Here is a 9720-nt window from a genome sequence, read left to right on the forward strand (position 1 = left end):
CTCCTTGGGTCCTTTCTCTAGCTCCTTCATTGGGCTCCTATGCTCAGTCCAATGGATGGCTGAGAGCATCCACATCTGTATTTGTCAGGCACTGGCAGAGCCTCTCGGGAGACAGCTATATCAGGCTCCTGTCAGCAAGCTCTTGTTGGCATCCACAATAGTGTCTGGGTTTGGTAACTGTAAATGGGATGGATCCCCAGGTGGGGCACTCTCTGGATGGTCTTTCCTTCAGTCTCTACTCCACACTTTGTCTCTGTAACTCCTTCCATGGGTGTTTTGTTCCCCCTTCTAAGATTGATCAAAGTATCAGAGAGAGAGATTTTAATTTTATTACCTAGTGTGCATGTTGGTATAGCCGCATGTCTGTGGTGATCAGGGACAACTTTATGGAGATTGAAATTTTTTCTTTATACTGTTTGCTCAGGGGATCAAACTCAGGTCACTAGAGCTACACAGCAAGCACTTACCCCATATGCTGGCTTGCCAGCCCCAGAGACCTTTCATGGACCTAAGATATGAAACGTTTGTTGTTGAAGCCATACACTATACTTTTGTGTGTAATCTCATAGCTCATATAGTATTTTTATTCACAGTATTATTTTAAATCCTCAGGTGGGTGAGCAATATATATTATTCCTCTTCTGAGACTCTGTAGCCACCTTGAAGGCATATTTTGCTTTTAGAGAGAAGAAAAGAAAAAGGGCCAAAGAGTGTGCTCCTATCCCACTGGGTTCGGCCACATTCAGACCCAAGAGCAGCCACCTCCCACGGTGGATAATATCTGATGCTGAGGCAGCATCAACTTCATTCATAAGTCGTTTATCCTGTACTCTGGGTCTTCCCCTGCCTGTCTTATAAGTGGATACATGAGCTACTGTTGGCATCTTCACATTTATTCAGTTAGGCCAAAAAAGACACACACACACACACACACACACACACACAAATTACAGCATTTACACATTTCAGTTGACAAGAGAGCCACAGTCTCAAGGTAGACCTGCCCTGCAGTGGCTCACTGTGAGTATATCCAGCCACTGTGTGCTCTGTGCACAGAGATAAAAAGCAAGGGAAGATACCATGCTTACACAGGAGAAAATCACTCATTGGGGAGTGACTGGATATACTTATAATAAAAAAACTAAAGTGCATGGTCAGAATATACCTTAGAAAGCCAGGAGAGAACATTGCATGATGCTTGCTCGCTTACTTCAAGACAGTCTCTGTTTCTCTGGCTCTCTGTCTGCTGTATTTGTATATGTTTTTCAGTTTTTTAAAAGGTTTATTTATTTTATGTATATGGGTATTTTGTCTGCATGTATGTCTATACACCAGAAGGCATTGGCTCCCATGGGACTAGAGTTATAGCTGGTTGTGAGCCACGATGTGTATGTTGGAATTGAACCCAGGACCTGTGGAAGAACACAGCCAGTGCTCTTGACACTTGAGCCATATCTCCAGGCCCTGAGTGTCATATGTGCGAAAGATAATAAATTTGTATTTACCAACTACTCCCAATTCATGTACAGCTTCTGCACCATTTTGATGAGTGTGTGACGAGTGCAATCTAGCTTAAAACCGGGGATGTCTCGCCGTGAATATGTCTTTCCAAGGCCTCAGGTGTGCTAATTCTTGAATACCAACTAAAGGTACACAGAGAAAGCAAGGCGTTTTCCACGCAGTTATTCTTCTTGAAGAATTGTCCTTTATACTTAGAGTGTCTCGTCCCTACTTTTATATACCCAATGTCCTTTGCTCAGGAAAGGGTAGTGATAACAGTTGTCTGTTGGCAATCTTAAGCAGCCCTTATCTCTTTGATTGGTTTGTAAAACTGCCAAGTTTGAGGGCTATAATTTCCATAGCCAGCAGGAGGCTCCAAATGGAAGAGCCCCAGTAGCTGTTAGGAGAAAATGCCTTTCCCTAGACCCTGGAGTCAGCCACCCCCAGCCCCCACCCCTAACCCACAGTTATCTGCTTAGTCATACTCCAAAGCCAGGAGGCACATTCCAGAAACGGAATGCCAGATATCCTAACCTCTCTAACTAGAGGATGACTTTAAACATTACAACTTTTGGCTTGTGCTAAGACAGTCCCTAAATCCTCTTGACATTTAAATAAACAAGTAAAACCCAACTGCTCGTGTAGGGGCAAGAACAGATTTCTATGGTTATATGTGGTTTGTTTTGTTTAGAGATTTTGAAAACTTTCAAACCCTTCAGAAAACCCCAAAGGCAAGGCATGTGCAATTTCCTAACACAGTGGAGTTACACTGGGGCTGTTTGAGATTTCCAATGTATCTCTTAGGTTCAATATGTATTCAATAACTAACTGCGATGGAGATATGATCAACATACATTCTTCGATACTGAGTCACTAAAACAACATTTTATGCTCACTGTATTGCAATTACTAGTACAGAAGCTGGGCACAGAGGCAAACGACAGTAATCCCACCACTTGGCAGGTGGAGTCAGGAAGATCAAAGGCCAGGCATGGAGGACAACCTTAAACCCCAGAGGAGAAACAGGCTCATTTCTGTGAATTCAAGAATTCAAGGCTGGCCTGGGTTCATGAGACCCTGTTCAAATGCGGGTGGGATGGGGGTGGGGGTGCGGGAGAGAGGTCGGGGCAAAGAAATAGTTCAGTTATTTTTAGGGACATTTTCAACTAAAAAGATGTAAAAAAAAAAAAAAAATTCTGATTGACTCTATTAATCCCAGAAAGTTAGTTAAAATATTTTTCTCAAAGATTTCAGATAATAATTTTAGGTGTGTGCATATGTGTGAGCGAGCACCTGTGGGTATGTGCCTGTGCGTGTGGAGGTCAGAGGTCAACATGGAGTGTCTATCTCAATCAGTTTCCACTTCATTTTTTGAGGCGGGGTCTCATAGCCCCATCCCCCAGTCTCAGCCTATGCAGTGCTGGGATTATAGGCTCTCTACAGGGGTTCTGGGGACAGAACAGAGGTCCTCATCAAGCCCTTTACCACCTAAACCATCTCGTCCATCCTTAGATACTTTTCAATAAGGCAAAACATCTATCTCCCTAGCGTTTCTTCAACTAAGAACCTCAGGTATTCTCGTTGGGTGATGTCAGTTTAGGCATCAGTCCAACACTGAACTCAGTCTACACATGGACTCATCAATCCCCATGACATGCATTCAACCAGACGCCGACTCTCCAATGACACAAAACAGGCACCGACTTCCTGGTTATCCAGTCAATGAAATTATGAATGACGAAGCATACACAGAACTTTAAAAAAATTTCAACTTGACTGAGGTGTGATTTACACAAAAACTTTCTCCATTTTAAGTATACAAGTGAATAGCGTTCTGTAAATGTACTACATTACAAAGCTGACGCCACTCACTCAATGTAAGAAAACTGTCTAATTGCAAACTCTCCCTTTTTAAAAGGTCCTGTATCCTTCAATGCCTGGAAAAAAAAGCCACCGACGAGTGAATATAACCTTCTTTCTGTGTGTCTATCTGAGCTTGGTTGCACAATAGATCTACAGTGGGGAGGTCCCCACTGGTGGCTGGAAAGTCTCAGAACTGCCTCACGTTAGTCATTTTCAACTGTAGCTCCCTCCACTGAACGACCTAGAGAGATTTAAAAGTAATGATCCCTGGTCACCTGTTCCTCCACCCTGATTTAATCAGCCAAGGGTTCAGTGTGGGTATTAGAAATTTTATAGATCATGAGGTTCAAAGAATAGGTAGACAAGACCAAAAACACTTCTAAAAGGTCAGGATTCAATTTAATATTTATTTTCCTGTTCAGAGACTGCAGATGTAGCTGATTCTTATTTATGTCGATTTTCACATTGTTCTTCCCAGCAGTGAAAAATAACTACCGGGAGGACAACAGTGACTGAAGGTGAAGCGCACTTGTGTGCGCGGTCCATTCCCCCTCCCTGACTCAGAAGCAGTCTCAGAAAGCCCACTTACTGACGTGCAGCATCCCTCCCTCACTTTTCTGGGAAGAGCGATGCCATTCCTTAAAATGTGTCATCACACCACACAGGAGGACACTGAGTTCCTGTTTCATAACACTCAAAATTCCAAGTGTTCTGAGGATATTAACCCTTCCCTCTCCCAGGAGGGGGTGCCGTTTTCCTCCATTCTACTGGCTCCAAAGGTCTCTTGTCTGAGCAAACCGGGTCTGTAAGTGGAGAGCCTGGCAAGCTTTAATTGCAAATGTGAGCGCCAGGGCTGGGATTCTCCTGGAATATAAAGTGAGAGTATCGAGAGCTCGGTGACTTTGACTTCTGTCTTACTTACAAGCTCCAGATGATGGCCAAGGTGCTGGTCCAAGGGCCACTTTAGCTAAAACATTCTTGATCTAAGATTTTTACTTAATATAAAATATTTATTAATATGTGTGATATAGATTGATAAAATTATTCCATTGATGGCTAGTTTTCTTTCTGTGCTGCTGAGGTAAATGGACTGGCATAAGCCCCCGAAACCATCTTGATTGTCAGTCTGCCTCTGCTTGATTCCGATGATCTTCTCCAAATGCTAAAATTCTCTTCTTTGGAAGTCTTGAAGCAGCATAAGATGTTAACATTATCACCTCAGATTTAACACCAAACACAGGAGTTCCCGTTAAAAGTATATTTTAAGTAGCATACAGGCTCCTTGAGATTCAAGGTCCCTATGGGTATTTAACTTGACCTATGCAGTTAATATTTGAAGGAGTATTAACACTATACAACAATGCAATTGCAGGAAGCTGCACAGCCCTTGTGTTAGCCTAACTAAGAGTAACCCCCAAAGGCTCATATAGGTGTGGCCTTGTTGAGGAAGCATGTCACGAGGCATGGGCTTTGAGGTTTCAAAAGCCCACGCCAGGCCCAGTCTCTCTGTGCCTAAAGATCGGGATGTAGAACTCTCAGCTCCTTCTCCAGCACCGTATCTGCCTGTGTGTCACAACGCTTCCTGCCATGATAATAACGGACAAAGCTCTGAAACTGTAAGCAAGCCCCCAATTAAATGCTTTCTTTTTTTAAGAGTTGACTTGGTCACGATGTCTCTTCACAGCAATAGAGCAGTGACTAAGATAGCCCCTAAGATTTTTTTTTTTTTTTTTTTTTCAGTTTAGGATTCCTTGACATTCCTCTAGCACATTGGCAGCAGTTGTGCTAAATTGATTTTGGGGGAAAAAAAATAGCCTAATTTATATTCTATTGCATGGAAACATCTAGGACATTAAGTGTTGGAATGACCGAGATCCAGAAAAGAGCTATCCTCAGAGATTCTCATGACTTTCACAGTCGGATGACTGCTACCAAGAAAATCAAATACTCCGGAGCCGTGAGGCAGGTTACTGCATTCTTCACGAGCTCATATCCAAACCTCCTTAACTTACTCTGAAACTCTAACGAACTCTCCCTAACCTCTCTGCTCTCTTCTGACCTCTAGATTATCCCTTTTCCCTGGAAATGTTGCCCTTTGTCCCTCAGCAGGTATCAACAATCTCAAGACTTCACCATTCCAGGAGATAAACCTTTTGTTGGAGCCAGGGTTTCCCTGTGTAGCCTTGGCTGTCCTAGAACTTGCTCTGTAGACCAGGGCAGCCTCAAACTCAGAGATCTGACTACCTCTGCCTCCCAAGTGCTGGGATCAAAGGTACCATTTCTGCCTGGTAGAGCTGAGCATGTTTTCATGACTTGTTCATCAAAAGCAACGAATCTCTGCCTCCCGGGCATTCACTTACTGGGCGCATCCAGTACCTTCCCGATAACCTCAGCTTAAACCTTCACACTGATGCCTAAGAGGCAAAACAACTTTTGTCTATGGCTCTCTCATCCCATTCCTGGATTCTCTTTAAACCCAGCCTGTGGACACTGAGAGTAATTCCCTTGAAAAGATCCTCCATTCTCACTTGCCACCACATACACTTAGTGAAACTCTGGAGGAACCCTACTACCCGTTTTCTCTGTATCTCCACTCGGCTCTCCGCAGAATGCTAATGAAAAAAACCAGACAACCGTGTTTACTAATCTCATACATCCAAGATGGCCACCTTCACCCATCAAAAGCCACCCGTCTTCCCACTCTCCCCTCAAATCAAACTTAAGTTTGACATCTCAAACTTAACACGTTCAAACTCAACCCTATCTGAAGCACTCCCGCTTCACCACTTCCTACCCGGTGCTCAAGGGATGACTCTGCAGTGGGGGTTCAATCTCTATGCTTTGTTTTCTTTCACCGGGAAACCCCTTGTTCTTTAAAAATATTTCTTGGTCTCATAGTGTTGTAGCTCTGGCTGGTCTGGAACTTGCTGTGTAGCCCAGGCTGGCCTTGCCTCATAGAGATCTGGCTGCCTCTGCTGAGATCAAAGGCGGTTGCCACCAAACCCAGCCCTTTAAAGCATCTCTTATGCCTTCTCCGAGGACACCCAACTAGCCCAGGTGCTTTGGTCTGTTCTTACATCAAACCTTCACCCACAGTCACACACACACCCCCAATTTTGAGATGAGGTCCCCTGTGCTGCCGAGGCTGGTCTCAAACTCCTGGACTCAAGTGCCCCAGCCTTAGGACCTGGCACCTGAAGGGCAATATCATTATGCCTGGCTCGCCAGTATCTTATCTTTACCTTTCAGTCTCTCTTCACTTTTTACCTACACCCACTCTCTACCTAAGAGCTGTGATCCCCTTAAAAACACAAATGGCATAAAATGTTTCTCTTCCTTAGAAGTCAGCAGCTCCTTCTCCTACCTGACTGGGACCCTAAAGGCCCCAAATATGACTGCTTCTGCTCACCTCTCTAGCCTTATCCTGATGGCCCCCATATTTCCTACTTCCCGGCCCCAGAATTCTTTTCAAGAAGTGGAAAAGACAGATCCCTTTTCCATGCGGGAACTCTGCCTCCTACAGATGTGATTGATTCCAGCCCACCCATCCAGCATCTTCCAGCCCCTGTTAAGTTCCTGGTGAGTTGTTTTAAAGAATTGCTTATTTGCTCTTGGACTGTTTACTTAAAATCCTCAACACACACACACACACACACACACACACACACACCCCTATCCACTCTGCCTGGAACATACCAACTATATATGCAATGAATGTTCTTTGTCACTAAATGCATTTTTATAAACACTAAGGCCAAAGAAAATGTAATGAGGCTCTAGGCCAGATCTCTCCTTCCCATGGTTAAGATCCGTGGGCCCAAAAGGCCCCAGAGGATTTAAGTGGTGTGTCTATGTTATGGCTATGTCAGTGTCTTGGTTACAGGCTGAGCAGAGAGCAACTGCACCTCCAGCTATTCTGCCTGCATCTTTTCTCACAGGCCTAGCCTTCTGAGCTTTCCTTGCATCTTCATCCTTCTCCTTTTTCTATATCATGTGTAATCATTTTAAAATTCTGCCTTCATCTGTGCTCTGTTCCTGTGTTCAAGTGCAATTACACTCACTCGATAGAAGTACATTTTCCATGGTACCAGTACAATACAAGTGATTTAGATGAAGCTCCTCATTTCCATCTTTCACAATTAGCTAACTTATCACTGTTGATACTGCCCCCCAGCCCCAGCCCCACCCCACCCCGACTAGCTGAGAGGCAGAAACCGCAGTGAATACCACCATCTCACAAGCATCTCCAGGCAGCCTGATAGCTGCATGGATGCAGCTAAATACTCAGGATTTCATATCGTCTCCAAATAGGTTATCTTGAGGATTCGGGGGGTGGGGGTGAGTATAATGTCAAAGAAAACAGATCAACTAAATAAAGCAATTAAAAAAAACTATTAAAAGGGTGGGGGAGTAGACTGGAGAGAAAAAGGTTGCAAGCAGTGGGGTGGTTAACTGGGGCTTTAGGTAATCAAGTACTGAGGGTTGAAGTGGGGGCAGGAGTCTGAATTTTATTTCACCTACAGTGATGGGCGATAATTAAATGTGGGCCAGAATAAGTTTTTCTACCTAAAAACAAACAAACAAACAAACAATCTATCTGAAGAGTAAACACCGACACAGATCCTGCTCCACAGGATAGTGAAGATAATAAATGGAATTCTCCCCGACCACAGGAAAAAAGAAAATCTCTTTATCTCCCTATGTTATTTTCAGAACAAGATTTTTAGGGCATAATTTTCAACAAGTTTCAGCCGAGGCTGAACACGGGACGCAGAGGTAATTAAGGACACTGAAAGAACAGACCAATTACTTCTAACGCAAAATGGCCTGAGCACACCCGGATTACATGACCGGGTTTATAAAGCAAAGCCACTGCAGGCATTATTTACCTGTTTGGCAAGCAGAGCTTGCCAGACAGTGAAAAGTGCCGCATCAATCCAAAGTGGCTGGCAAAAGTAACCTGCGGGTCCTTTCCCTTTCGGGCATATCCTACCTGGGACAAGGTCTCTCCTGGCCTCCTTTCTGTTGGGCCCGGACCCGAGGACTTCCCAGACCTCTGGGAGGACCGACGGGGATAAGGGAGCGGAATGCGTGCGACGGACGCCCTCCAGCACCCCTCCCACTCGCCACCTGGCCAGCTCCAAGCCCCCCCGAATCCGAGAGGAAAGATGCGGCTCCTGCACGGCGCCCGCTGCTCGGCGACCCCGGATCGGCCACCCCGGGGCTCCGGCCACCCGGCTCACCTCCGCGCCCTCCTCTCCGAGCCACGCTCGCAGCGCCGCGCCGTGGCTTCCCCGCGCCGAGGGCCCGCTGAGCTCCCGGGCCTATGGAGTGCTCCTCCCGCCCAAGCTCCTCCGGCCCCCGAGCCGGACCGCGCCGCGCCGTGCCGGGGAGGTGGAGCAGGGGGAGGCGCGCGGAGGCAGGGCTGGCGGTGACGCGCAGGGGGGCGCGGGTCGGTCGGGGCAGAGTGCGTGGAGACCCATCCGGCCGCGGTCCCCACGCCTGCGCGCGATCTTGCGGAGACCCCCGTGGGAGCAGCCCTACGTGGATCCTGCCCGCGTTTACACTCCACTACCTCCGAGAAGCTCGCCAAGCCGCCGGGACTTGGCTTTGATTAGTGCCCTCCTCCCTGCCCACCCCCCTTCTCCTTACTCTGTTCCACACAAACCTCGAAGAAAGTGCGCTTTTTTTCTCCCTTGGGCTGGATCATGTCCTTGAAAGGGAGTGATCAGAAATGTCCTTCCACGAACCGCATTTTAAAACTCCCTGGGACTGGAGGCCCTTCTTAGCCGTGGGCTGCAGGGGTTAGTCTGTGGACTCTGACCTTCCCTGTCGCTGGTGCCCGCGAGCTCTGTGCAGACTGGAAGGTTAAGCCGAGTCAGGAGACCAGCCTGCCTGCGGAGACCTGCCTACCTCCAGACTCCGCAGTGGCCTTGGAGCATCCAGGGTTCGCTGAGCTGGGTAAGGGCACCTTGCTTTCTGTAATTTTTTTCCCCCCTGATTTTGGATTACCAAGTGGATAGGGATCTTTTATTTACCTTTTTAGTCAAAAGTGTCAGTGGAGATTTTTTTAATATAAAACCAATTTATCGAAAATTGTCAAATTTACTTCCCCCACCCCCAGATGTTAGTAAATTCTCATTTCAGCAAATTAGGTTTAAAAATTATCTTTCTTGGTGGTTTATTAACTAGACAAATCAGAACAAAAGCAGAAGAGGGTCTTGGATCGATCCTCAGGGCACTGCACTTTCCCCTTTGAAAGGCATACACAGATTAACCTCTGCAAATTCAACCTGGGAAACATTCTTTGATCCTTGTGAAAAGCATCTCTTTCCCCACCCCCAAATACATACAGTG

General features: G+C 46.1%; 1 protein-coding gene across 5 annotated transcripts in view; it reads right to left on the reverse strand.

Moving 5' to 3' along the window:
* Window positions 1–9206, reverse strand: part of Steap2 (STEAP2 metalloreductase) — a 30687-nt gene extending 21481 nt beyond the window's left edge. For 3 of the 5 annotated variants that reach the window (XM_029534878.1, XM_029534875.1, XM_021190602.2), the window contains exon 1: window positions 9032–9206. The gene's annotated coding sequence lies outside the window, so the exon portion shown is untranslated. Of the gene's footprint in view, window positions 1–8356; window positions 8467–8606; window positions 8727–9031 lie in introns of those variants that run through there. The other 2 variants (XM_029534876.1, XM_029534877.1) reach the window with 2 other exon arrangements.
* Window positions 9207–9720: the final 514 nt, after the last annotated feature.

Source organism: Mus pahari, chromosome 2 (assembly GCF_900095145.1).
Source record: "Mus pahari chromosome 2, PAHARI_EIJ_v1.1, whole genome shotgun sequence".
NCBI lineage: Eukaryota > Metazoa > Chordata > Mammalia > Rodentia > Muridae > Mus > Mus pahari.